Here is a 27,992-nt window from a genome sequence, read left to right as displayed (position 1 = left end):
CAGCCTTTTCCAGCTTTCTACCTGGTAATCATTGAGGAGTATTCATATAGCAACATGGTGAGATTAAGAGCTAAGGCCATGGTTATCAATCTTGGGTGCACAGAAAAAATTGCCTGAGGAGTTCAGTTGTTGCCTGGGTCAGGGCGGGGGAGGTGATATTTTAATATTTTAATACGGATGCTTGGGCCTTAAACCAAACCTAATAAATTAGAATTTCTGGGTGTGAGGCTCAGGCATTTTTACGAACATCCACTGTAAAATTCTGATGTTCAATCATAGTTAGGAATAAGAAGTTATCCCAGATATTCACCCAGTTACTACCAGCCATGGAAAACATGGATCCACAAAGCAATGTTTCCCTGGGAGAAGCATGAAAAAATGCAATTTCCTGGAAATTACTGAGCCCTACTGAATCAGTGTGACCCAGAAATCTAAGGGTGTTTTTGTTTGTTTTGTTGTTTTTTTTGTTCGTTTGTTTTTGTTTTCATTCTTGTTTTATTTATTTGTTTGCTTGTTTATTTATTTCTGAGACAGTCTTGCTGTGTCACCCAGTCTGGAGTACAGTGGTGTAATCTCAGCTCACTGCAACCTACACCTCCTGGGTTCAAGTGATCCTCCAGCCTCAGCCTCCCAGGCAGCTGGGATTACTAGTGTGCCCCATCATACCTGGCTAATTTCTGTATTTTCAGCAGAGACGGGGTTTTGCCATGTTTGCCCAGGCTGGTCTCGAACTCCTGAGCTCAAGCAATCTGCCCAACTTGGCTTCTCAAAGTGCTGGGATTACAGGCATGAGCCACTGCACCCGGCAGAAATCTGAGTTTTGACAAACTTCTTAGATGAATTTTAGATTCACCACCTTTTGAGAAACACTCTAAAGGACTCACAAATAGCTGCTTTGGTTTCTTACTATGCCATTTCTAGCAGATGTTATCATTACTTGGGGAGACAGAGGGAGTCTGGGAGATCTCAGTGAGACCTAATCAATTCCTATTCCAGACATTAGTAATGAAACAGAACGGGGGGAAAAAAACACAAAACAAAAACAAGGAGGAAATAATTTTTCTGCCTTAAGAAAAGAGAACTTTGGGAGGCTGAGGTGGGCGGATCACCTGAGGTCAGGAGTTTGAGACCAGCCTGACATGGTGAATCCCACCTGTACTAAAAATACAAAATTAGCCAGGCGTGGTGGCGGGTGCCTGTAATCCCAGCTGCTCGGGAGGCTGAGGCAGGAGAATCGCTTGAACCGGGAGGCAAAGGTTGCAGTGAGCCAAGATTACACCATTGCACTCCAGCCTGGGCAACAAGAGTGAAACCCCATCTCAAAAAAAAAAAAAAGAAAGAAAGAAAGAAAAAAGAAAAGAAAAGAAAAGAAACACTACTTAATGGAGAAAATAATCACCAAGCACTCAATGAACAAGATTACAGAGCCACAAAAAGAAAAGTGCAGAAACAGGAAGGGCGTACCTTGCAGCCTGTCTTCTTGGCAAGTCATACTTCTGGAAGTTCATGTTCAGAGACTAAAAGCTACGTTTTGATTAGGAAGCATCCCTTCACAGGGCCCTACCTCAAAGCTCAAAAGTGTACTCCAGAGTTGTCCGAAAACTACATGCAGCATGCAAGTATCTTCAACATTTGTTAGTTATATTTAGCATCATACTTTACACGGCAATTAAAGTTAAATATTCCTTCGCTTCACCTCATATTTTGTCCTTTTGGCGTCCATGTTGTTCAGTTCTCTAACATCTTTCATGCAGTGGGAACAATTTTCCAGCAGTTTTGCACATAGTATTTTCAGTTCAACCACAAGGACTGTGTGATATCTAAGTGGGGAATCCCATAAAAGAGAAAAGCAACCCAAAACAAAAATAAAACTGGGACATACCAAAAAAGTACGATGGATATTTGGGGTGACAGTGTTTCTCTGGAAGCAGTACTCTACTCTCAGAAGCTCTGTTTCCACAAGGGTGGGAAAACTGTCAGTTTCCTGTGCAGTAAGCACAGTGCATGCACGCTGGAAGCAAAGGTCTAAGGTCTTACACAAATACACACAGACACACCCTCATCCCTTGTATCTTTGGGCTATAAAATGCCACCTATAATCTATAAAATATACTTCATATATGTCATGTACATCATACATATTTTATATGTATGTATGTGTGTATATCTGTAGATCTATATATCTCTATCTATATTCCTCACATTCACTCCCTGTCCATCCCCAGTGGTCACTACACAAAGGCACAAGATTTGTGGAGCCAACATGAGAGGGACCAACTGCCTTAGACCAGAGTGTGGACTGTAAGATACCTCAAGAAAATAAGGAATAGGTGTTACCATTATCTCCTGACTATACTAAAAATAAAAATGGTTTTCACTAGAGAGGGCTTCCCTAATGCCACAGATTTTGTATCTAGGGGCCTCTGTAACAAAAGGGAGCCAAACAGCCTGACCTGGGCAATGACTCCTCTACCATGAAGTGAGCTAGTTTCTCTTCTAAAGGCAAGAGCCACCAAGATCCATTAAAAAAAAAAAAGAAAAGAAAAGAAAAGAAACTCTTGAGACAGCAAAAATTGAGATTAAGCATTAAATGATAAGGTTGGGGACAGTGGATCAAACCTGTAATCCCAACACTTTGGGAGGCTAAGGTGAACAGATTACTTGAGTTCTGGAGTTCAACACTAGCCTGGGCAACATGATGAAACCCCATCTCTACAAAAAATATAGACATTAGCTGGGTGTGGTGGCACGTGCCTGTAGTCTCAGATACTTGGGAGGCTGAGGTGGGATAATCACCTAAGCCCGGGAAGTTCAGACTGTAGTGAGCCATGACCATGCCACTGCACTCCAGCCTGGGTAACAGGGCAAGACTCTGTTTTGGGGAAGAAAAAAAAAAAAAGAAGAAACCCAAAAATAAAAAAGTCAGGGTCGGGGTGTACATTTACAGTAGAAAGCACACACATTTAAATTTTCAAAGATGAGTAGAGAGAAGCAGTGTATGTTAAATATTATTTAAATACATAGTGCTTTGTCTTAAACTAAATCATTGGCCACAGGTGAATGTCATTACAGTCCACTGTGGTTTAAGAAGCCCGCTACAATGAGCAAATTGCCTACAATGTGATTGTATGGCTGGTGCAAATAATCATACGGTCTATGATCCACGGATTAAACGGGCTTTGAGTTTAAATGAAGACAGTCCACTGCTACATCCAAGCTCCTCACTGCAGTGGGAGTCTGCTCCTGTTTCTGGTATTTTCTTATATACATAGTATTAGGGGCAAAGATGTGGTGGCAAAGTGGAAGTCCAAGAGAATCTTGAACTTAGATGTCCTGGGTTTCCCATATTTTGAATTCCCCAACCCTTCTAACACTCTAGTCCTTGGATCTGCAGCTTCAGATTATAGATAAACAGCTTATTTCTGATGATTACTTGTCCACCAATAGACCAAACCAGTGTTTTAGGATGTGGTAATTTGTAGTACTTCACAGTATGTTCAGAGCAGTCAAGTTTTTGTTGTTGTTGTTTTTGTTTTGTTCTGTTTTGTTTTTGTCATCAATTTAGTTTAGATTTGGTAACTGAATGGAATAATCACAGGTCACTTCTTTATTCAAGTCCAGGTTGTGTTTGAAGTACATCTTAAACCAAGGTAAGAACAAAACAACAGCATTACTTGGGCCTTTTTATGGGCTAAGGGATTATTAACATTATCTCATTCATTCTTCTCACTCACATAATTAGGGAGGTGCTATTACTACCTGCATTTTTTAGCTGAGGAAACAAGAAATATAGAGGGTAGAAAACTTGCTTAAGATCCCATAGCTGCCGTATCCATGTCAGAGCCCAACTTCAGATACAGGCAATCTAATTCCAAAGACCCCTTTTAACCACCATATTTCTATGTCTCATCTAGAGAGTACACTCAGAAAAAATCATCATAAATACCCTAGAAAATGCAAATGTGATGTTTAAATTCACTGTGATACTTTATGGGGTATTGTCTAAACAGAATATCATAGAAGCCTGAGTGCCAGGATAACCTAGAAATAGATCTCAAGGTTTCTATCTCCGTAATTATCTCTCTACATTTTGGACTTAGAGTCATGCTACTATTTTCATATTTAAAGGATTGTTTTTATATTAAAGTGATGACTGTACTCAACTCTTTCTCCCATAAGTATATTCTGTGGGGGACTCTTAAGATAGTGCTCATATAGATAATGGTGTAAAATTTTAGCCTGAGGGCTAAACAATAGGTCTATTTTCCCTGGGATAATAAAATTAATAACACTCACAGGGTCACTAGGCTCTTGTAAAACCAGTCATTGACTCTTTCTCATTCAAAAGATACACTGCGATAATTGACCGCAGACTATGTTTTAACGTGCCTGTTTCAATAGGATCCTTACCAGAACATCAGAATAATACCAATCCTGAATAGCTTTGCCATTTGTTTCAAGGATGAATATAGCACTTTAATTTTACAAACAGTGTGTCATTGCTACCACACTCCAGGGCAGTCCAGGACAAAGGCAGTGAAACTGAAAACACTTGAAAATTCACAGTCATCAGTCAACAGCATTAATTGAGTGTCCATGTGGTTTGGAACCACAGTAACAAAGTTTCTTTATGGAAGTTCAGTTCCAAACACCCAGTGTCATCTTGAGAGCACATCAGCCAACTTTCAGTTCGGAAAGTACGAACACCTAGAGTAACAACACAAGAGCTCGACTTTTTTTTTTTTTTCCATGTAAGCACTGCAAGTATTTATTTTTACAGATTCAATTGTTCTTTGGTGAAAATATCATGAAATGATTCATTAGGAAAAGGAAAATATAGTGAAGAAGTTCCAGGTGCAGAGGCCTAGAGAAGTCATTTAAAGCACTGCAGTGAGCTGTTTAGCAAATGCTCTGTCCAAAGCAGCAGCCAATACTCAGCTTCTGCCTGGAGTTCCGAGCAGTACTGGGGAGGCTCTGTGCCAGAAAATACACTTTTTCAAGATAAGTGAGAAGTACAGATTTTTATGTGACAGTTACTGATGTTTAAAGTTGGCAATTACTTCAAATATGATTTTTACAAACATTGTGTAGGCCAGATTTGGCCCTTTGGTTAAAAACCCTTGTGAAAGTATTTCAGATTTAAAAAAAAAAAAAAAATCTTGTTTTCCTCCTAAAAACCTTTTATAGAAAAGAAAGCTAAGTTGTCTGGCACCTGCTAAGTGCCAGGCATTGTTCTATATGCTACTGTATAAAGTAGAATGAATTATTTCTATTGCACAGAAGGAGAAACTAAGACAGAGATTAAGCAATAGTCCCATGACCACTCAGCTAGTGTATTCATCTAAGTCTGCCTGTCTTCAAAGCCTATGTTTTCCCCCCCGATACCCATCCTTGACAAGTTCCAGATAGATAGAAACAGAATTGGAGGACAATTTCAGTATATATAACTGTCTGAAATAGAATTTGATACAAAATCAATGTAAAATATATGGGATTTACCATCTGCAGAAAAAATGACAGAGAAATCGTTGGTCCCATAAAAATGGTATCAGGGTGCTTGTTACCTCTAATTAGATATTTCAAATGGTATCAAGGAATCTAAAACATAACTAGCTCAAGTTCTTTAAACTGTGAGCTAAATAAACATTTAACATTACAGAGCACTCTTTTACATAATTGAATAGTACCTAGAAAACCAAAACACAAAAGAATCAAAGGCGAAGAATCAATTTTTGTAACACTTTCCATGGAAAAGGTGCCCTGGTGTGTTACCTTGACATTTAATTGCATACAGACGGTCCTGACTTAAAATAGTTCGACTTACAGTTTTTTGGCTTTACCACAGTGCAAAGTGATATGCATTCAACAGAAACCATACTTTGAATTCTGATCTTTTCCCAGGCTATCAATATACAGTAGGATACTCCCTCGAGATGACAGGCAGTGGTAGTGAGCTGTAGCTCCTAGTCAGTCACGCAACCATGAGGGCAAACAACTGAGACTATACAATGCACTGTGTTGCCAGAGCTTTTTGGATATTGTATTCTGTGTTTTTGCCTCCCATCATGTATACAACATGCCCATCTGTGTCTCCTGATTCTGGTACAGTATTCAGTAAATTAGATGAGATATTCAACACTTCACTTGAAAAGGCTTTGTGTTAGATAATTTTGCCCTGCTGTAGGCTAACATAAGTATTCTGAGCACATTTAAGGTAGGTGCAGCTAAGTTATGGTGTTCAGTAGATTCGCTGTATTAAATGCATTTTCAATTCCTGACATTTTCCACCTAGGATAGGATAGGTTTATCAAAAGGTCAACCCACCCATTGTAAGTTGAGGAGCATCTGTATTCTGGTCTATTATGAGTTAATGAATTCACTTTTCCAGAGGACAGAAAGGCATATTAGGCCTTAAAATCTGCTTTAAAAAAAAAAAAAGAAAAAAAAGAAGAAAAGATATGAGGTCTCACTCCACTGCCCAGGCTGTGCAGTGGTAGCATCATCGCTCACTGCATCCTCCACCTCCCAGGCTCAAGCGATCCTCCCACCTCAGCCTCCCAAGTAGCTGGGATTATAGGAATTATAGGATTATAGGAAAAGTTATTCCCATTTAACTTTTAATGGTTTGTACAGATAGGGTCTCATTATGTCGCCCAGGCTGGTCTCAAACTCCTAGGCTCAAGGGATCCTCTCGCCTTGGCTTCCCAAAGGAATGGTCATTAGTTATCGTGCCTGGTTATTAGTTAAAACCATTTTACAGCTTCTCCCTCCATGTTCATGGAACAATCTTCAGAAACATAACAACAAACAGCCCAAGGAGATCTTCTCAGGCATAAATGAGCTTCTAAGTCCTAAGTCTAAGGACTTGTCACGGCTGTACACACCTTTCCCAGCATTCCACTTAGCCCAGTCTGGAAGTTTACAATCCCTTGACAGCAATGGGGTATGCACTGGCCCTTTTATAACTGTCATTACTATGCCACTTTACTTTACTCTCTCAATTAATATACCATTGAGCTTCTTCTTCATCCTTTTCCTCTATCCAAGCATCAATTTAAAATGCACAGAAATTAAAATACTGCTTATGTTACAAATCATAAACATTTATTTCATTAAATGTATATTTAAAATTATCTGACTGTATATTATACTTCAGTTTCACATCATACATGCATTTTTATGAGAATTTCAACTATTCTCATATAGGAAAAATAGGACAAGGTTTAAGTAGTCAATGTAACCCGTATAATTCCACAACCACTCTACCCAGCTCACCCATGGCTCACACAGGAGATGTGAATTTGTAGTTGAATTAGTCTCAGATCTCCTATACGTCTCATGGTTTAAGCATCTCACCATTAGAATGACTCTGGTGTTTAAAGAGAAGTATTTTTCATGCTGCTTCTTATTACATGGTTCTCAACACAACCTGTCTACATCCCCTGCTTCTCATCTAAAAAGCAAAATATTCCACTGTTGGAGGAAAAACTAGCTGTATTGCATCTTACTGAGGAATGGTATACTGGTCTCAACTATAAGGCTTACTGGGGATTTTCAGGAATTCATCATTTCTGATATTCACCTTAAACACTGACTTTTTGACCTGGCTCCCCAATGGGGTCTGATTCCACAGACATACAAATCAGATAATGCCTATTAATTTTGGTTGGATTCCCTTCTCTACTCTCATAGGTTTGATCATCTTGCCCTGTTGCTCAATATTCTGTCAACCAATGCTGCCTCAATTTGCATTCACTAAGGATGACCAGGCTAAAATAAATACATCTAAATTAATGACTGAATAGTAAAACTATAGTTTACCAATAACATAAATAGCCATAGATTCTCTTCTTTTGCCTGTTTATGTTGTTTAATGTATCTCTCTCCACTTACTCTCTGAGTCTGAGCAAGTTATTTGGACTCCTTGTGTCTCAATTTCCTCCTATGTACATAAGGATCATAATATGTCCCTGCTTTGTTATGACAACTGAATGATTTAATGCACAGGAAGCATGATTTAAAACCCAGAAGCATGCCTGGCACATGGTAAGCAATATTTTAAAATTAGCTAGTATTATTGCTGTTTTCTATTTTAAAAATATACTGAACGCTGTTTTAGGTTCTAGGAGGCAAAGATGCAAAAGGTAAGATAGTGATCTACCCTTTAATATGGTAATAAGGATAGCTGAAAGTTCAGTGGGAAAGAAAAGCAAAATCAATAACTATGATTCAAAAATGGCCCTCTATATATGCCTTCTTAGAATATCATGTAGATTTTTCAATTAGGTAGGCTTCCAACCCACTTTTCAGTTCCATCTGTATACCGGGTGCAACAAGTTTAACTTTTCTTTCATTTATTTTATGCTACCAGATTTGTTTTCCGTGAAGCACTTCCATGTAGAATTAAGTTAGAAGTAAGTTCATAGGTTATAAAATACAACAGGTTTTCCAAGTAACCTTCTTTGAATATGGTCCCCCAAATTTTTAGAGATAATAGTTATAAATAAAGGAAAAGATATTTTAGAAGATGACAAGAGAAGATGATAGTGAATAAATACTTCCCAAAAGGACAAAAAGACATCGGTAGGCCACAGCAAACATAACTAAAAGGATACAGTATAGAATTTAAAGGGGAGAGAATGTAAAGGGGAAAGATCTTTTCAAGTGCTCTAAGTCAAGGGGGTCCATTTATAGCTTTGGGCTTAATTTAATAACTTGAAGCAAGAACACTTAACTATCTACAAGAAGGACCAACAGCATAAATCAGATATCAGTCCACATATTTCAAGATCAAAGCTGTAAAGCAAAATGATTTGTAGGAGCACTCAAACAGCTCCAATATATTATGAGTCTTTTCAGAGAATACTTAAGCATATTAGTTATCCAAATTAGGATTTTGTTGTTGTTGATAGAGCCAAAAAGAAAAATACATGCTATTGGGACTTTTTTTTTTTTTCCTTCTCACCTACAGGATACTTTCAGTGAATTAAAAGCTTTCTCCAACATACTTTAATGATGGATTACTCATATAAATCTAATTCATTGGAAAAAGTCCTAAATATATAAATTATTAGAAAAACATCCAAATTTCCAAATTGCTAATTCTTTTTTTTTTTTTTTTTTTTTTTTTTTTGAGACAGAGTCTCACTCTGTCACCCAAGCTGGAGTGCAGTGGCATGACCTCAGCTCACTGCAACCTCAGCCGCACAGGTTCAAGCAATTCTCTTGCCTCAGCCTCCGGAGTAGCTGGAATTACAGGTGCCCATCACCACGCCCAGCTAATTTTTGTATTTTTAGTAGAGACGAGGTTTTGTCATGTTGGCCAGGCTGGTCTTGAACTCCTGACCTCAGGTGATCCATCTGGCTTGGCCTCCCAAAGTGTGGGCATTACAGGCGTGAGTCACCATGGTCGGCCCCAAATTGTTAATTCTTACTGAAATAGTGTCACTTTTACCAGCATTACAATTTGCATCAAATCATGAGATTTCTCCCACAAAGAAGCTAAGAACCATATTCTAGTACTAAATACAGGACAACCACATACACATTTGTTATTAGTATGCATTTTCTAGATTATGTATTCCTCTAAGGTCATATTTAGGCATTTTTTTTAAGTTCCAATAAAACTATATACTACTCCACTATTGGAATTATCTTTTAAAACCTCATTTTCTTGTCATTTTACAAACCTCTGATGTTGCCACAATTTTAAAAAATTTATTGAAAAAAGCATTCATGCACGAAGACACCATAATCAGCCTGCCTGTGTTTTTTACATCCATGAATGACTGCAAAGGTTTTCCTGTCTTTCCCCACAGCTAAGTTTACTGTTCATTTGCTATTATGTTGCCAGTGTACCATAAGGAATAGAACTAAGCTGTCCTCACACGTAATTTGTCTGAGGGTTTCCTCAACTAAGTTGATATTATTCTCACAGACAGCAGATATCCACTAAAAGTCATTTTAAATATATGGTACATTAATTATTTTAGATTGAAAGCAACGTATTTTAAAAGTCCTCAATATATGGAATGTTAGAAAAAATTCTAATATGAGAAAAACTTCCAAAAACTTCTTCTTGAAAGTGCCACATTACTTCAATTTTTATGTTGTTTTCCTACAGCACGTAAAAAATTAAGATTCCTGAGTCAATATGGTTTGAGCACCAAAGTTGGAGCCAGACTGTGAAGGTACAGTTCCTGACTCCACTCCTTTCTAACTATATGAACTTAGCAAGTAATTTAACTTCTGTGCCTGAGTTTTCTCATCTACAAAATGTAGATATTGATAGTACCTGCTCACCTTCATTTAATTTGTGAGAACTGATGTATGTAAACACTCAGAAAAGTGTCTGACACAGAGAAACCACTCATTACATATTTTTGTTGTTATTTACTTTACTAACAATATATAAGTTCATGCTATCTATATTGCTTTTGTTCAAAAGCTTTAATTAAACCTATCTGCAAATGCCTTAGATTTGATCCTGGTTTTCAGTAGAACTTTTAACAATAAATTGAAAAATTACAGTAGAGATAAATGGACAATTAGACAGCCTTACAGCTAATCAGACAACATCTGGCAGTCATTGACAACCAGAAATAAATCTTTAGTAAAACAAGCGCTCTAACTTTAATTCTATCTTATTTGATAGTATAATCAACAACAAAACTAAGGTTGTAAAAAGATTTTTCAAAGTACATACAAAACAAAACTCTTAGAAAAACAAATACTACACTAGACGATAGAATCACTATTCAAAAACATTTTAACCAAAATGATTACATTTAAATCAATACTGATAAATGTAAAGCTGCTGAGTTCAAACAACCTATGGCATAAGCAGAGGATAAAAGATACATGATTTCAAGCAGTTCAGATAAGATTTTTATAGAATATGAATTCAATATGAATAAACATCATGTTACTTTCAAAATACTAAATGTGGTTTTGAGGTGTGTTAATTAGGACAGACACCCTAAATAACAATTCTAATAACCTCATTATTTCTCGACTGGGCAGAATACATGTAACGTTTTGGCTCTAAGTGATACAGCTAATGAAAGAGTGGGTCCTTCACAGTCTTGGTGAAACATTACCTGGCTGAAGGATCTAAAACAGAAACATTTCAAATAATCTTCTTCAGTTATTTGAGGAGTATCCCAGAACAGGATTTGTACTCATTCTTTACAGATCCAGAAGGGAAAATTAAATAGAATTACAGGAAATTAGATTTTTGGCTCAAAATGAGAAAATATATTCTCACACATAAAGCTACTTAACGGACGTTTTTGTGAAGCATGGAGTCTCTAGTTTCTGGAAATCTTAAAAAAATCTCTATAATGATTTTTTAATTCACTTAGTCAATCAACAAGTATTTATGGTTTTGCTACATTTTGCAGAGTAGTGTGTTAGATCCAGTGAATAAGATAATGAATAAAGAAGGACATCAGCATTGACAGTGCTCACTGCCAGCCTGACACTGCCCTAGACACTTTGAAACACATTTTCTCACTTACCATTATATACGTATACAGATACAGGTCTATCTATACCCTTACATAGATATATTACCATCTTTATTGAAAACTCTTCTCTGTGCTTACAGAGGGCTCTTTACAAACTAAACATACCTTTGAAATACCTGCTTTAAAAATATTTAATCACTTCCCATTGCTCCTAAAATAGATATCACTTAACATGGCCTATAGGATTCTGAGTTCCACCTCAGAGGCACTCCAATCCTCTCCCTCACCCCCACCATTCTCAGACACTGCTAACCCCCCAAGCTATTTAAAATCTATTATCATTTCTCATAGCGCTATACACTTCTTCTTCATAGCACTTACCATATTCTAATTTTATGTTTGTCGTGTCACTATTTATTTAGTATATTTCTCCTCCACTAACCTGAACATTCCAGAAAGGAGAGACTATGTCTGATTTTGTTTGTTCTAGGAGGCAATAAATCATCTTGACAATGAGGACAGGTGAGAACAGACCACCTGGGTTTGAATTGTTGATTTGCTACTTACTACCTTTGTATCTTTCACAAGTGCTTAACTTCTCTGTTCCATAATTTCCTCAGTCATAAAAGAAGATTAGTAATAGAACCTCTTGTAAAGATTAAATGAGCTCATACATGTAAAACACTTGAAACAGTACCTCATAAATAGATATTCCACAATCAATATTATCCATTATTAACATGACTTGTTTGCCATTGTACTCCAAAGCTCCACATGCGGTCTGGCACATGGAAGGTACTTAATAACATTGGTTGAATGAATGAACGCTCAAACTGACATGGACAAATTATAGGAGATGAATTTTGGCTTCACACCGAGGACTATAAGAGTCCAAAGACTACCAGGATATGCTTCTTATTATACCATGCTCTCAACTGTATAACATGAGAAAGACAACCACCATAGGTTATTGGGGTATAGAGTCCGGAACAATTAGTTTGATTGGGAGAGTCAGTCAAGATAATCAGAAAGGCAAATTTAAGCTTGTCTTTAAGAATAAGTAGGATATTACCAGGCAGAAACAAAAATAAAAGGCATCATCAGCAAACAAAAAAACAAAACCAACAAAATATAACACTGGCAAAGACATCAAGGTAGCAAACTATTTGGAGAATCCTGAGTAGTATGAGGTGAGTGAACATAGGTTAAATGGTTAAGTCATAAAGGTAGAACATGAGTAAATTAGAGAAGAACCTATACAATTGCTGAGAAATTGTTCTGAAAAAAATGGAAAGTCATCAAAGCCTTTATACAAGCCACAATCTTTAGAGGTGTTTGTTTTTGTATTTGCTGTTTAACTTCTTCTACAAAGATTTGATAGTTCACTCAACACAAGCACTCATTTGAAGCAACTTTGAAATAAATCATTTAAACAAGGTAAGATGAGGGCTTTATAATAACTCCATGAATGGCAATGGGAATAGAAAGCAGAAAATAGAAAGCAAAACTAATTGCCCATAAACAAGGGATTGGATGCGTTAAGTCTGGTACATACAGTAGAATATAAAACACTTTGATATGAAAATCAAGCATAAAGAATACCTAACTATATAAAAAAGTATATGCCCTTAAACAAAAAAGTGGGTTCTAAAAGTATTACAGTATGAGTTTCTATTAAAATATGTTATAAATAAATATATCTTATACAAATTTGTCTTTTTTAAAACAAAGACTATATGTCAAAATCTTGCTGGTTATTTTCTCTGGTCGGCAGAATTAGCGTATTTTAAAAATTGTTTTCTTCTTTTTGCCCTTTTTTCCCCTAGGATTTCTCCGATGAACATAAAATGCTTTTGTGAAAAAGAAAACATGATAAAACATATTGAAAAAAAGTAAATGTAGGTGAAAATGTCAATGAAATTCTGGTTTGTAGAACCACCAAACCTTGGAAAAGTTTAGTAAGACCACCAGGAAGAAGAAGGGGAAGTTTCCAAACTGATTTCACATGCAAGGAGGGCAGGCCACGGAAACAGGTAAACCATGGAAGTACAATCAGTCCCATCTCATGGATATTCTACCTGGGGCTTTTACTTTGGGTGGCTCAGAAGCATCTGAGTGTTAGACCAAGTAGAAAGATAACTCCAGAAGAAAGCTTTAATAGTGTCACGTTTATCTAGTTGATTGATCTAAAACTTGGTTGATGACAAATCACCTGGGACAACAGCAAGAAAAGTTGCGTTCCAACCCACCAAAGTCCCGCTGCTTTCTGAGCTGCAAGTATCATATCAGTTGCTTTTGATTTTAAACTTAATTGTTAAATATCTGCAAAAAATACTAAGATGCTGAAAGCAAGTTAATTTATAGAAAGGGTACAAAGTATTACATCCAATGAAAGCATCAATTTGAAAAGGCACAGACAGAAATACATTTGCTTCATCACTGCACTTTTGAGTGTTTTTACAAAATTGGGCATTGTGACTTTTCATTACCATTTATCTACATATTAGTTTAAATTTACATCTCTATCCCGGACCTCTCACCCTTTCTCTAGTTTCATTTTTCTCACTATCTACAGTACAATTATTTGGACACTCTTTCTCTGAATCTATTATCACCCCTTCCTAACATATTCTTTGCCAACTATCCTCCTCATTACCACTTATCTTTGAGGTTGTCTGCTGTTTGTTAATGGAGTCTAGCATTGTCTTTCTGATATGAGAAAAAAAAAATCAACTGTGTCTCAGTCATTTGTCCAAAATTCAATCTCATAGAATATGGGAAGCTCCTCCTTGTGTAGTCTTCCATGGCTTAAGCACAAGCCAAGTTTGATTTTAAAATGGCCTATTAATATCACTACTTAGCAACCGAGTTTTAATGTAAAATCTTTTAGAAAAATCTTTACTACAGCAAAAGGAATATGTAACTTCTGCTGTTCTTATAGATTTTAACGGATTTTTAATCTACCAATAGTAGGCTGTAAATTCAAGCTCAAAGGAAACACAAGTGCAACTCAATGGGAATTTTTATTGGATTGCTTATAGAGAATTATAGTTATGATCAAAAGCTGGGAGTGAACAAAGCCTGAATGCTTCTCTTTTCTTTTCAAGTAATGTGAATGCTTCATTTCTTCCTGTGCACTTCCTAAGCTAAAATTTAAATGAACAAGGCAAAGAGCCAGAGTTAGGTAGCATGAGAATAACGGAGGAAAAGCAAAGTTTTGGAAAATCCACAAGTGACAAAGAGCCCCCTGCATAATCAATTTTTGAAATATTTATACCGCAGTATTGTTGTTTATCCAATCTATTTTTATTCTTTATAATAGCAAATGATATATCTATTATGTATAGACTGTACAGAGGAACAAAATTTGTCAAGCAACAAGTATTTATTCAGTATTTAAAAGTGAAAAAAGAAGGCATTATTTCTTAAAACAAGGGGTGAAGATTTTAAAAAGAAGTACATCTGAACTGAGCCTTAAAGGGTGAGTAACAGTAAGTAGAAATATGGAAAATAGTACGTCAACGTAAAAATAACCTGGAAATCAAGTGGAAATCAAAAAACAGAAAAATGCAAAGTATGGATAAAGAGTAACATAGTTGACTATGTTAGTCAACTATAGTTGACTACAGCATCAAGGACAAGGCCAAAGCAGAGTCTTAAACATTAGACTAATAAGTTTAGAGGTCATTCAGTAGGTCCTTCAGGGAACCATTTCTGAGCATGGAAGTAATAAGACCAGAGCTGTGATTTAGGAAGATTAATCCATTTGTATTAATGAATTACAGGAAGAACAGGCTAGGGGCAGGAAAATCAGGTGAAATGTAACCAAAATGCTCCAGATGAGATGATGATCTATATGTTGTATACTCTAATGAAGCAGATGTGTAGTTATGGAAAGTGATTTCTAAAAATGATTTGTTGCAAAATAATATCCCATTATCTTCAGTGATCATGTCCAAGATATATTCCACCAGAAAACATTACCTACAAGGACAGAAATCCTAAATTGAATGCCCTATCTCAGTTACCATATCCCATCTAATTTTTGCTACAGTAACTTTTTCCCTTGTGTGTGTCTGTCTCTCATTGGCAATTATTGGAAACTTCCTCAGTAGTTAGGGCTTTGTGATGGCTGTTAAAACCTGACTTTCTATTCAAGTACAGGCATTCAGCATCCGGAGTCTCTCCCTGCCTCCTCACTGCTGAAATACTGACCTGTTCTCCAATACTTGAAAGGCCTAAGAGCCAGGGATCCCCTCATATTAAATAAATCTTCATTCATCCTTTGATTTCTTAAGTTGGAAACTTTGGAATTCTTCATTTTTAAATAAGAGAGTTCTTTCTCATATTCAAGTGAGAAGTGATATTCAGGACACATATGCTTTTCTTGGAGTACTGTTGATAGGTGATTTGAAATATCAACTCTAATACTGCGTCAACCGTGAATAGTACTAAATGAGTAGATGGTTTCCAACCAGGCATCCCAAGTAAGTATGAGTATTCTTAAATCTCATCTGGGAGGTCTCATATTAACATCCAATTATTCCTCAGCGGAAGTTTGATACTGCCTTCAAAATGAGATCTTTGTATCTGGGGAAGGTAATATAGCAAAGCCCACAATTCCATATATAGCAGTTGTTTTTTTAGTTTGTAGATTCTAATTCTTACCCTCAGACCCCTCATTTCATTTTCTCAGTAAAGTCATATTGTGTCTTCTTTCTCATTGACTCTATGCATTATTTTTGTCCTATGAAAATTTGATATAAATCGTTTTATGTATTTATGCTTTATAAAATCATGAAATCGAGACATTGTCCAAGTATTAGGACACAATGAGACAAGTTCCCATGTTGAGACACATTCCAAATTTTAAGCTTACCAATGGCAGATACCCTGCAGCTCTTACAATAGGGAAAGAAGGGCTCCTATGTCGCAGAATAAAAATATATGTTAATTCAAAATAAGAAATTCAGGGAAGGATATAATTACCTTGCAAGTATGTAATATAGACAATGAGAAAAATAAAAAAAAGTTTCATGTATTATTCACTGTCCCAGTCACAAATTTGTGCTTATTTTAGACAAAGGTGAGAAATTTTATAGAATATAGTAACCAAAATAGCATAGAAAACACAAAGTTAAGCCTGAGTTTCACAATATCAAGAATTATACAAATACATAAATATTACCCAGAAGTTCTTATACTGGAAAAGGATCCGCTAAAGAAAGAAGACCCTGTGTCATTTCCAAACTCCAGAAGGTCACTTTTGGACACATACATATATATGTTTACAGATGGAGGGATTATCTAAACTCTGTTTATAAAATCTTACCAGGGTAAAGGAGATATCAGATGCAATAGATGCATTCCTACTATGAAGACACAAAATATTTCTTAAAAACCTACATGGAGGTCTCCTGTTTTGGAAAGCCCTGTCCGATTGCTCTTTTCCTATATGATGGAATTGTGGCAAGATGTGGAAAAGGTGGCTTAGGAACTCAGGGGATTTTACTAACTACTGGGGCTCTATGAAGCCCCATGACATTCAGTGTCAGTGACATCATGTGACACTACAAACATTCTCCGGTCTCTGTGATTCAGATCATATTTGGAGCCATTGTTGGTAGCAACAGACTCTTAGATAAGCTTGGTATTTCATCCAAGATGCCATTAATTTGAGGACAACCCAATATTTCATGTGTCACCAGGAAAAAATACTCTGGCAATTAAATTATGATAAACCATCAATTTAAGATGCATCCCAATCTCATAGGATAAAATGTGCTAAACGTGTCTTAAACTAGTGGATTATGGTATAACCTCTTTATATGAATTACAGCAACTCCAAGAGGAGAAAGCTCATGATTGGGAGAAAATAGAACCAAATAAGATAGAAAATAACCTTTTTTAAATTAAGATAAAAGTGGGAAAAAAAAAAAAAGAAGAGAATGAGGATTATGTTCTCAAAAATTATATGAATTTCTTCTTCTTTTTTTAAGAGGTGGGGTCTTCTTATATAACCATGGCTGCAGCAATCCTGGACTCAAGGAGTGGCTAGGACTATGGTGTGCACCACCGCCCCTGGCTTTAAATTCTCCCTTTTCCTGCCTTGTGTGAGTGAGATAAGCAGTAGCCATGAGAAGATCTTAGAGGAAGAAAGTCAAAGAGGATGATAATGATTTGAGCTGCTTCACTGTTTGGTCCCAAAGCCAGGCAGAACTCATAGTTCTAGCAGCCAGGATCCTGGTTTTAAGCAGTGTCAATAATTTTAGTGTTTTGTTCTTTTCCTGAGTCAGCATTTAGTTTCCATGATTTTTACCTGAGTTGTTTGGTTATGGGGTCTTTAATCTGGGTTGAGGATTTAATGTCTTGGGAGAGTCTGCTGCTTCTGCCAAGGCTTCCTGCTGCTGCTCCAGGCCGGTTTAGCTGTGTCACCGCTGCTTACCATCAGCTGACAGAGCTTCCAGTTCTTGTGCTCCAGCCTTGTTCCCTGGACACCTACTACAGCCAATAGCTAGATATTCAGCACTTGTCTGACCAGACACTTTCCTACAGAGGTGATCTGCTGCTTTGTATGCACAAGCTTCCACATATTGCTATACTCTGCTCCAATGTCCTACTCCTTGTTGGTGATTTTCCTCAATTCTCAGTGACCAGCCTTCCATTGTCCCAGTGACAACTGGGCCCTGATTCTGTCAGGTACAACAGATATTTTCAGATAGCTAGAGATGGCAGGGAAGGATTAAAGTATTTTGTTTGTTTAGCCTATGTGTCCTAGATATGGCAAAATGATGAACTAGAGAAAAGCAAAACTATCTAGTATTGGGAAAAGAACATTTCAGAGGCAGTGATACTGCTCTGGGGAAGATCAAAGCTCTATCATACAGAATCCAGATCAGGTTTAATCTCAAACCAAGATTCCAGGAAAGCTATGAAGAGGAATTTCTAATTAAGGATTATAAGTAAAACCAATACGATGAAAGACAAATTATTAGTGAAAAAAGTACTGTATTGTAGCTTAAAGCTTACTTTACAAGGTATAGTATTTGCTACTATTTAGTTAAAACTTTATAAGCAGGTAAGTCAAATATATTAAGAATCATTCCTACTCACAATGCAAAAAAACTGAGACAGCGAAGCTAAGCAACTTATTCGTTTGGAAATGATAGAGTGTGTAAGAGCCAGAATTGAACAACAGTTCTTCCGACTCATGGGCTTATGCTTTTCCTACGGCCACTAGCAGGTAGGTTTTGAGATTAATGGACAAATTGTATGCTTAGGTTAGAACTAAATTATTTTGAATTTCATTGTATCACTTTTCTTGCTGAATAAATAAAATAACAATAAAATGTTCTAAAAAATCACTTTTAACCCTGTAGGAATATCATAGGATAACTACTTGGTACGGTGTGCTTTTCTGAACCAGATGAAGTATCTTTGAAAGCAATTCATCGAATGCAGGTCTTGTAATATAGTTGGCATACAATTAATGTTGATTTTATACAATTTTATCTTTCTGTAGATTACAATAAATGATCATGAATGAAATATTGAATTTGAAACATGGCCATCAAATTATGACATATCAAAATACTGCTTTTCAAAATCAAAGACACGTCCTGCTGCCTTACAAATCCAAATTTAAAGTGCTTATCAATGGGAGAAAAGATTGACAATTAACATGGAAACGAACCACAACATTTTTGGGCTCAGATAGAAATTTACTAGTTTTTCATTCTAAATGAACTCACACTGTATAGATTCCTATGATCCCCTCTGCAAGCTGAGCAACTGTCATTCATCTTCCCTGCCCTCCAGCCTCTTCCCCCAGGTAAAGGAGAGCAGGTATGTTTGAACCATAGCCTACAGAGCAGCCCATATCTGCCACCATATCTGTTGCTCCTGTTGCCATTGTTTCTTTTTATTTGTCCTTTATATGTGTCTCTTAAAGAAAAAAATTAAACAGAGAGTAAATGTATGGAACACAAATTATTAATGCCGGCTAAAATAATAGGCATCTCATAAAATTCTTCAGTTCTGTTCTAGTATAGTCTAAGGAAATTTAAAAGCACATAACAGCTTAAAACCAAAGAGAGATGAACACACACACAAAACCACAGCTCCATATATCCCAGCAATGACAACAATAAAAACCCCAAACAAACAAATAAACAAAAACAGAACCTGCAGGAAGACATTAAGAGGCTGAATGTAATTACTCGATTTGGAAACTGACCAGGACACTGCAGTTAAAATCCTCTTGCTAGAAAGGTTCTGAGGAATCCTTAATGACTACAAATGGCCAGAACCTCATGTCCACACCTCATCTGAAAGATGATAACAACCAGCAGTAAGTCCTCCCCGCCACTACCCAGGGACTGAAGTCAATCCTGACTCAGAGACTAAAGGGCCACCTACAGAAATTGATGGAAACATTAGCTATCCTTGGCTGCCTTTGCAAACTGGTTTACATGAAGCAAATGACTGAAGTATCTCAAGTATCACTACCACATTTTAATAGAAAATATAGTGATCTTATTCCTCATCTCTATAAAGGAATATAAATTAATGCTATGCACTCTCTTTGAGCACAAACTGTTCAATCCTTGTGTTTGGCTAATATTGAGTAATGAATTTGTACATATCAGTGAGGCATTAGATGGTTATTGTTTAATCTATGTATGCCCACTATCACACTAACTTATTTTAGCTTTTTATATTTTTCAAGAAACTGACTCAAGTGCGATAATTAAAATACATTACAGTAGTGCAAGTGAAATTTGGAACACTGCCAACGTTTTCAAGAACTTATAATTTTCTTTTTCAGAGAAAAAAGTAGTTTTGACATCTTTGTGCAAAACAGTCACTAACAGTCACTTACAATTTCAGGAAAATCACTGTTTTAATCATGACCTTTCAGCTGTCCTTGATTGAAAAAAAATTGGCCACCTACAGAAATAATTCTGTTGGGCCCTCATCCCTCTGCTGATTGATGGCCTCATGTGGCTCTACATGTTCACAATTATAAATAAAACTATATAAAAGTGGCAGAGCTTAGCTTCCATCCAACCAAATAAGGATAAAACAGTTCTAATTGACAATAAAAGGAACTTTAAGTGACATCTTTCCCATGTACCTGTAGCAAAGTCAAATGGTAGATTTTTCTCTGATTAAATGTGTATTCTTTTGGTCACCATTCATTACAACCATTAATTTAGCATCCATTGTGTAAAAGGCACTATATCATACTCTGTGGGGGGTGATAGAAAGTGGATAAAACAGCTTCTGTATTTAGAGAACCTATTATCTGATGAAATACTCAACCAGCTAACATATAATAAACATGGAACCCATACATACAACATGCAGGTGTCTCTATCTATCTATCTATCTATCTATCTATCTATCTATCTATCTAGATATGTGTGTGTAAAAACTGGATTTGGTTCAATAGATTGATATAAAAATGTATGCTTATACTTGGGAACAACATATCTATCTATTTAAACTTTTATAAATATATGTGTAATTTGTCACATCAGGAAACTTTTTACTAAAACATTAGAAGCCCTAATATGTTAGTCCATGAGCTTTTCAATGGAAATGAAACAAAGATTCATCCTACTAGTTAAAGGTTTCCCACCTACTGTATAAGTAACAAAAATAGAGCTGGCATTCAGGACTCCATTAGACGTCTACTGAAGCTCTGTGAGTCTGGAAAGCTTTTAGGAGTTCAGCATAAATCATTTAATATGTCAAAAAAAAAGACTTAAAAATATACTCCCTTTGTATTCAATTTCTATGAGTGATCTCCAATTTACAATCTTATGTTCAACCCAGGAATTGAATTAATCAATACAATTATCTTTTGGAAATCTCTTTTGTCAATTACCACAGTTCATAAACTAGAAAGGAAGACTTGAGATTCCTTAGATAGTAAGCTTGATGACAAGATTCAGCTATACTGTGGGGCTGATTAAAATGGTCATGGTAAAGGTTCCAATATTGTGTTTGAGGGATTACAAAAATTAAGCGATTCTTTTCCCTAAAACGTAAAGCAATTATCTACTAGTTGCAGTCCAAAATAAATTGTTTCAGGAAAAAAAAAAACAAAACCTAGAAAAATATTTCTAGGATCAGATCATGAATACTAATGAAAAACATTATCACATGAAATTCTATACTGAGTCATCTATTTTAAACAAGTAAACTTGTATTTCTGGAAATCACCAAATTTTTCATAATCATCAATTTTTAAAAATTCAGTCTATTTTCTGTTGTGGAAAAATTCTTAGTAATGTTCTGGAGTCACAGTTTCAACACAAACTACAAGAGAACTGAGGCAATTATTCAATTATTCAGCTAATTTAGGCCCAAACAATACTTTCTCATGAAGTGGTCAAATAATTAGGGCAAAAGGTTTTTTTTGTATTAATCATCTTTATCATACATATTTCCGATGTACATATAACAACCTCTGGCAAATTTAACATTAAGAATGGAAAGAGAAGAACTCAATATATCTGCCTAACTAGAATTTTATAAGTTACTAAATAAAAGAAGAAATATTGGACCTATGTGATCCAAACTGCATGTCCCTCTCGTCCACATACGCTGAATACCCCCGCTCTTATGGAGTTAAGTCAAATTTGAGAAGAATATACAGAATTTTATGAATCTGAAAAGTCTATAAATCCTAAAATTCAACCAACATTTTCAATCAATTAAAAAAACACATTGATGTTAAGGATTAATTAAAAACAACTTAATACTCTTAAGAAACATCCTAATTGCTTATATAGTCTCCACACAGAAACTCTGTGCCTGTGTGCATGTGTGTGAAGGTGTGCGTGTTTGTGTGTGTGTGTTCTGAAACAGGGTCTCATTCTGTTGCCCAGGCTGGAGTGCAGTGGTGTTATCTTGGCTCACTGCAACCTCCACCTCCCAGGTTCAAGCGATTCTCCCGCCTCAGACACTGAAGTAGCTGGAATCACATACCTGCGCCACCACGCCTAGCTAATTTTTGTATTTTTCAGTAGAAATGGGGTTTTGTCATGTTGGTCAAGCTGGTCTTGAGTTTCTGGTCTCATGTGATCTGCCTGCATCAGCCTCCCAAAGTGCCGGGATTTTAGGCGTGAGTCACCACGCCTAGCCCATTAACTGTGAATAAGTATTTATTTGGTTTGTGCCCAGCTTTGTGCTATCTGCTGTGAAGCACATGGTTCTGAAGTAGCTGAAGATCAGTTTGTAATAAAAAAAAATCATATATAAATGACACTCACAATGACATGATAAAACAGTAACAATGCACAAAAAGAAAACAGTATTGAGTTAGTGCTGAGTTAGAATTCCCATGAATTACCATACTATTGTAATGTATTTTACTGAAATAAACTCTATGGACCGGTCCTGTATATACAACAGCATTTTCTAAATAGAGAAACTGGAGTAGCACAAGAGATAAAGGTAACTTTTTTAAGGTGGGGTCAATCAGATGAAGAAGCCACATGCTTTATATTTTACCACACTCTTCAACCAATCCATCTCACTGCTTAAAGGCACTTCTCTTGTTTATATTCAAACATTAGAGCCAGGCACGGTGGCTCACGCCTATAATCCCAACACATTGGGAGGCCGAAGAGGGCTGTTCACTTGAGCCCGGGAGTTCGAGACCAGTCTGGGCAATATTGCAAAACTCCATCTCTACAAAAATACAAAAATGAGCCAGGCATGGTGGCGCAAGCCTATAGTCCCAACTACTCAGGAGGCTGAGGTAGGAGGATTGCTTGAGCCGGGGAGGTGGAGGTTGCAGTGAGTCGAGATCACACCACTGCACTCCAGCCTGGGTAACAGAGCTAAACCCTGTCTTAAAAACAAAAAACAAAAAATAAACATTAGGATACAAAAGAATAAATAAGTTAATGGAATTTTAGCCTCCTGAAGTTAAAAACATACTTCTTCCCGCAGATAACATTCTGATGGACATTTTTTGTTTCATCAGGCTTGAAGAGGAAAAATGTACAACTCAGAATGGCCTAGCCTATAGGAAAACATTTCTATCCTCATAACTAACCATTTGTCGATTAGCATTTTGGAAGGTGGAAAGAAGCTTGAATCGGTTGACAATTTCTCTAACCTTGGGTGATGCCTTAAGTTATCATCTCCAGATCAATTTAATAGCCCCTTAAAAGCAGGTCTGTGCCAAATATTTGCTGAAGACTCTACGTAAAATATTCCATCAGAAGATGAGTACTCATCCAGTCAAGAGGCATATGATGTGTGGGCCTATATGGGTGTATTCTAATAAGCATAACTGTGAAGGAAACCCTAGACAAAGGACAATTTATGGTTGACTTTAAAATAAAAAAACAATATTCTCTATCCCTATTTTATACTAAGACTGGAAAAGGCAGTCATACAGGGGATTAGGAGCTGTGGCAGAGGATACTAACTGGCTACCCAATATCCCTTCCCTGGCTCCTGCTTGATAAACTGCACCCTGCTTACAACAATGAGATGTAAATGGAAGTGGGGGCGGGATTCAGTGAAAACCTTTTAGAAGGGGACAGCCCTGACTGCCTTGGTCTTGCTGCTCTGTGCTTTGTGCTTCTCCAACTTCCTTCCTAGACAAGAGCTAACAATGGCCTGCTGCAGCCCTCCCAGCCCTCTTGTAAGCATTAGCATGAAGAGGTGCCCCCAGTGCGGAGGAACAGAGAGTCAGAAGTCTGGGTCCCTGATAGCAAAAGGAGACAGCTGGCTTGGACTGCATCCGCGTATCCACTGTCACTCGGGTTTCTGTTACTTGAAGCTGAATATAATCCCTAAGTGTTAGGGACTCACAGTTTGGTGTCAAATAAAATCCTGGTCTGCCCACTTATCATCCTGTGCTCTCAGACACACACTCTCTCTTTCTCTGCATGAACTTGCTCATCTGTAAAATGAGGATAATAGTGATACCCATCTCAAAGGGCTGCACTGAGAACTCTGATAATTAACAAACTCCATCTAACACACAGAAAACAAGATCAAAGTGTTTCATCATTATTTATTAGTATTCATCTTATTGGGCTACTCACACTGTAAGAGAGCAGCTCATCCATCGTTCAAAACTAGGCAAAAGTTAGCAATGCATGTGGTATGCAGGGAACACAGACCTTTTACCAAAATCGCTATCCAAAATGAGAACAGAAACAACTGTAAAAAGAAAGGAGAGGGAGAAGGAGGGGTGGGGAGGGGGGGGGAAGGGTTTAAATTTATAGCATTTTTTTCCACTTGGATAAGGATGTGCTATTGTTCAACCAGATATTTGGGAAGTGATACACACTTCAAAGTCCTCTTTTTCATACAACTTAAACACTTTTTTTCTAGTTGTTTATCTGGATCTCTCTATTGAGCTGTTTGTGGGTAAGATTCTACCTATAGTTTTGGAGAATTACAAAAAGCAATAAATTCCATGTGAATTCGCTGTAAGCCCAGGAGGGCAGGGTATATGTCACGTCTACTTGCCACTGAGACCTCTGCATGACGATATATGAACTAATAACCGGATCCATTAACCCTCTTCGTTCCACGGACAGTCTTTCTCATTTGGGTCACAAGCAACCACAGGAAAAAGAATAAAACAAAACAAAACTCCTGTGCTTTTTACATACGGGAAATTACTGTTTATGTGTAATAGCAAAAGACTGTCAATGTTTTTGGCACTTTTGATTTAGGGAGAAGAAAGATTCACCAGGAAAAAGTGACCTTACACGCTAGTATGAGGTCACTACACTTTTAATTCCTGCAGGGCAAATCTAGAGTATACAGAGGTTTGGGTGGGATAGAAAAATAATAAAAACCCTTTTATATTTGGGCTCTGAGCAAAATGAGAACTGATGGCCTGCTCCCCGTGTGGCACTCCAGTGAGACGGCAGCCTTGCAGACATCCCATGACAAACTAAAGCAGGGAGAAAAGAGTACAGACATGGCTGCACAAATGACTGAGGTCCGACAGGCTGGGATGCCCCCTTTTCATCCCAGTGATGTGAAAGTTAGTTGAGGGACAGCACTGTCAGCCTGATGAGGCCTCACTGAGGATTGTGGTAAGGATGCAGACATGAGCCAAATCACGGCCGCTGTGTCTGAGATCATGAGAGATGCCAGCAGGGAAAGATGCCCATGATTATAGACCATGACAGGACAATTGTACAACGCGTCTGTTCCAGAATAAGACAGGTGAGGGCTGGAGTGTAGACATCACTTCTCACCTTTTTGCTCACCCCTGTACAGTTAAATGTATCAATATCTAAGTCCCAGCACCAAAATGTCGCAGTAATTACTTCCTGACCCGCAATTAAAGCATGCTGCATTTTTCAGTCATAACAGCCAATTCTTTCTGAGTCATACATTGAACCAATTAAACTTAGAATCTCTATGTCTGAACGGATGACTTCTAACGAAAAGGGTGAAAGCTTCTAACCTCAACATCCAATCATATCTCTGTTTGGTAAATCAGGGGGAGAAGTTCAACTGAATGGCTTGGAATGGAGCCCATCCCAGCAGATTGTGCTGGGTAGAAATAACACTAGTCTGTCTAGGTAAGATCAGTGCCAATGGTTCCAACTAAAATTAGAAAAAAGGAGACAGTACCTTGGCTCATGCTTATGCTGGAGACAAGACTCTAACTCCTGCTAAAGCCAAATGATGGCAATTCAATTCCTGCCTGCCAGTTGCAAATCCCTACACTACCACTGCAGTATTATCAAAAGACATTTGCAATCCAGTGCACCTAACAAGAGAGGTGATTTCTTAGATTAGTCACTTAGTGGGTTAGCAACTCAAGAGCTAGTAACTCAAATGTATGCATACATTTATTCTGAAAGAAGTAAGTAATTTCCAAAACTATAGGCAGATTGTTGAAAAAAGAAATCAGTAGAATCTTACTAATTTGAAATAGATAAAGGGTACTATTCATTTATTAGATTTAAAGTGTAAAAGTGGGGGGGAAAATCAAGGATGGAATGACCCCACTCCTTCCACAAAACATTATCAAAAGACCCACAACACTTCTCACGCATTTCAACAAATACAATTTTGCTCTAATCTCATATGTGTCATAAGGCACCATGCCATAGTGAAAAGAAAACTGGGCTAGGAATCAGGAAATCTGGGTACTTTTTCTGGCTCTGTCACTTATTAACTGTGTAAAATGATGCAAAATTTAACCTCTCTGAGCTTCAGTTCCTTGTCCACGAAAGCAGTGACTTAGATAAGCGTTAGCCAGCTCTTACAGTCCTTATTGCTTTCTCAATCATTGGTGATTAGATTCAATTTTAAATTTTGTAAGATCTTTATAAGACATCTTAAGTCTTTTATAAATCTTGGGTTTGAAAGTCAAATATACATATACTTACTATGTGTGTATAGACATGAATAACGAACTCTGATTATAATAGTAAAGTGTTAATTTTTTTTTTTTTTTTGAATTTGATCTATGCTGCCATGACAACACCCACACTCATATATAGGGACAATATTTGGGTGTCTGTGAATACTGTAACCTTTTTGGCAAATGTCAAAGCCATACAGAAACTCTAATATCATTCAAAGTATTCTTCAAAGAAGTACAATGTCTCTGGACAGAGGGATCTTCTCTAATGCTCCAGAGTAATTGAGAAAGCTAAAACTCTAGCAGGTATTGCAGGTGACAGACGAGGCGACACATTCAGAATGCTCACCCTAAGGCCTCTGCCATATTTCAAAGACATTTTCCTTCCACACAGGTAAGATGATTCTACCACACTTCCTAATTCCACCTAGAGAATTCTCAAGCAATCCACAGAATTTTATTCAAATCGCCCTTATGCTCACAATGCTAACTGATGTCTCAGCAGAACACTGGAACTCAGTTGCTGCTCAGGTTTCCTTTGGATCTGACGTCCTCCACTGGTACCAGACCTGGGAACCAGACCTTCACCTCCCTAATCAGTGAGGGACTATCACAGAACTATCCACACTGAAGACAATTCATAACACGGTCAACAGGAAAACTACTTCCCTGAAATTGTGAGCAGCTGGAGTTCTGGTTTTAGGTATTAACTCCTGTGATTCTGGGCAAGTCCAGAATCTCTCTGTTAAATCATTTACTCTCATACTGATGCTTCTTATGTGTACTATAAGAGTTATACAAGACTAAGTCCAGCAAAAGTATTTCCACTCCATGCTGTGCACTCGTGTGGAAAGAAAATTTTATATTTTGTTATGTTTTAGGTCACAGACACCTTTGAAAATCTGATAAAAATCAACTGATTTGTATCCTTTTCTCAGGAAAAAAATGTACCTGCGTAATAATATACATAAACATTTTGTGTACTTTTAGGGAGTTTCCTGAGGCTAGAAGGTTCATGAACTCAAATGAATACCCTGGTCTAGAGTGCAAGTTCATTCTCTACTAGCAGTCTCATTTGGGAAACTCTGAATTTCAGTTTCCTCATCTATAAAACATAGTTAATGATGTCAATCTCTCTGCTGACATCTTGTAAC

The 27,992-nt window shown here is 37.1% G+C and overlaps 1 protein-coding gene and 1 long non-coding RNA gene across 21 annotated transcripts in view; one reads left to right on the top strand and one right to left on the bottom strand.

The window, feature by feature from the left end:
• LOC105492120 (SRY-box transcription factor 5) overlaps positions 1-27,992 on the bottom strand; it is a 1,036,234-nt gene that overhangs the window by 645,562 nt on the left and 362,680 nt on the right. The gene's annotated exons all lie outside the window — the stretch shown is intronic.
• The window catches only part of LOC105492118 (uncharacterized), a 37,566-nt gene continuing 36,976 nt past the window's right edge, over positions 27,403-27,992 (top strand). For both annotated transcript variants that reach the window (XR_011608454.1, XR_011608453.1), the window contains exon 1: positions 27,403-27,541. This is a non-coding gene — a long non-coding RNA (uncharacterized lncRNA). The remainder of the gene's footprint in view (positions 27,542-27,992) is intronic.

This window comes from Macaca nemestrina, chromosome 10 (assembly GCF_043159975.1).
Source record: "Macaca nemestrina isolate mMacNem1 chromosome 10, mMacNem.hap1, whole genome shotgun sequence".
NCBI classification, from domain to species: domain Eukaryota; kingdom Metazoa; phylum Chordata; class Mammalia; order Primates; family Cercopithecidae; genus Macaca; species Macaca nemestrina.
This window is presented reverse-complemented; position numbering and strand designations above follow the sequence as displayed.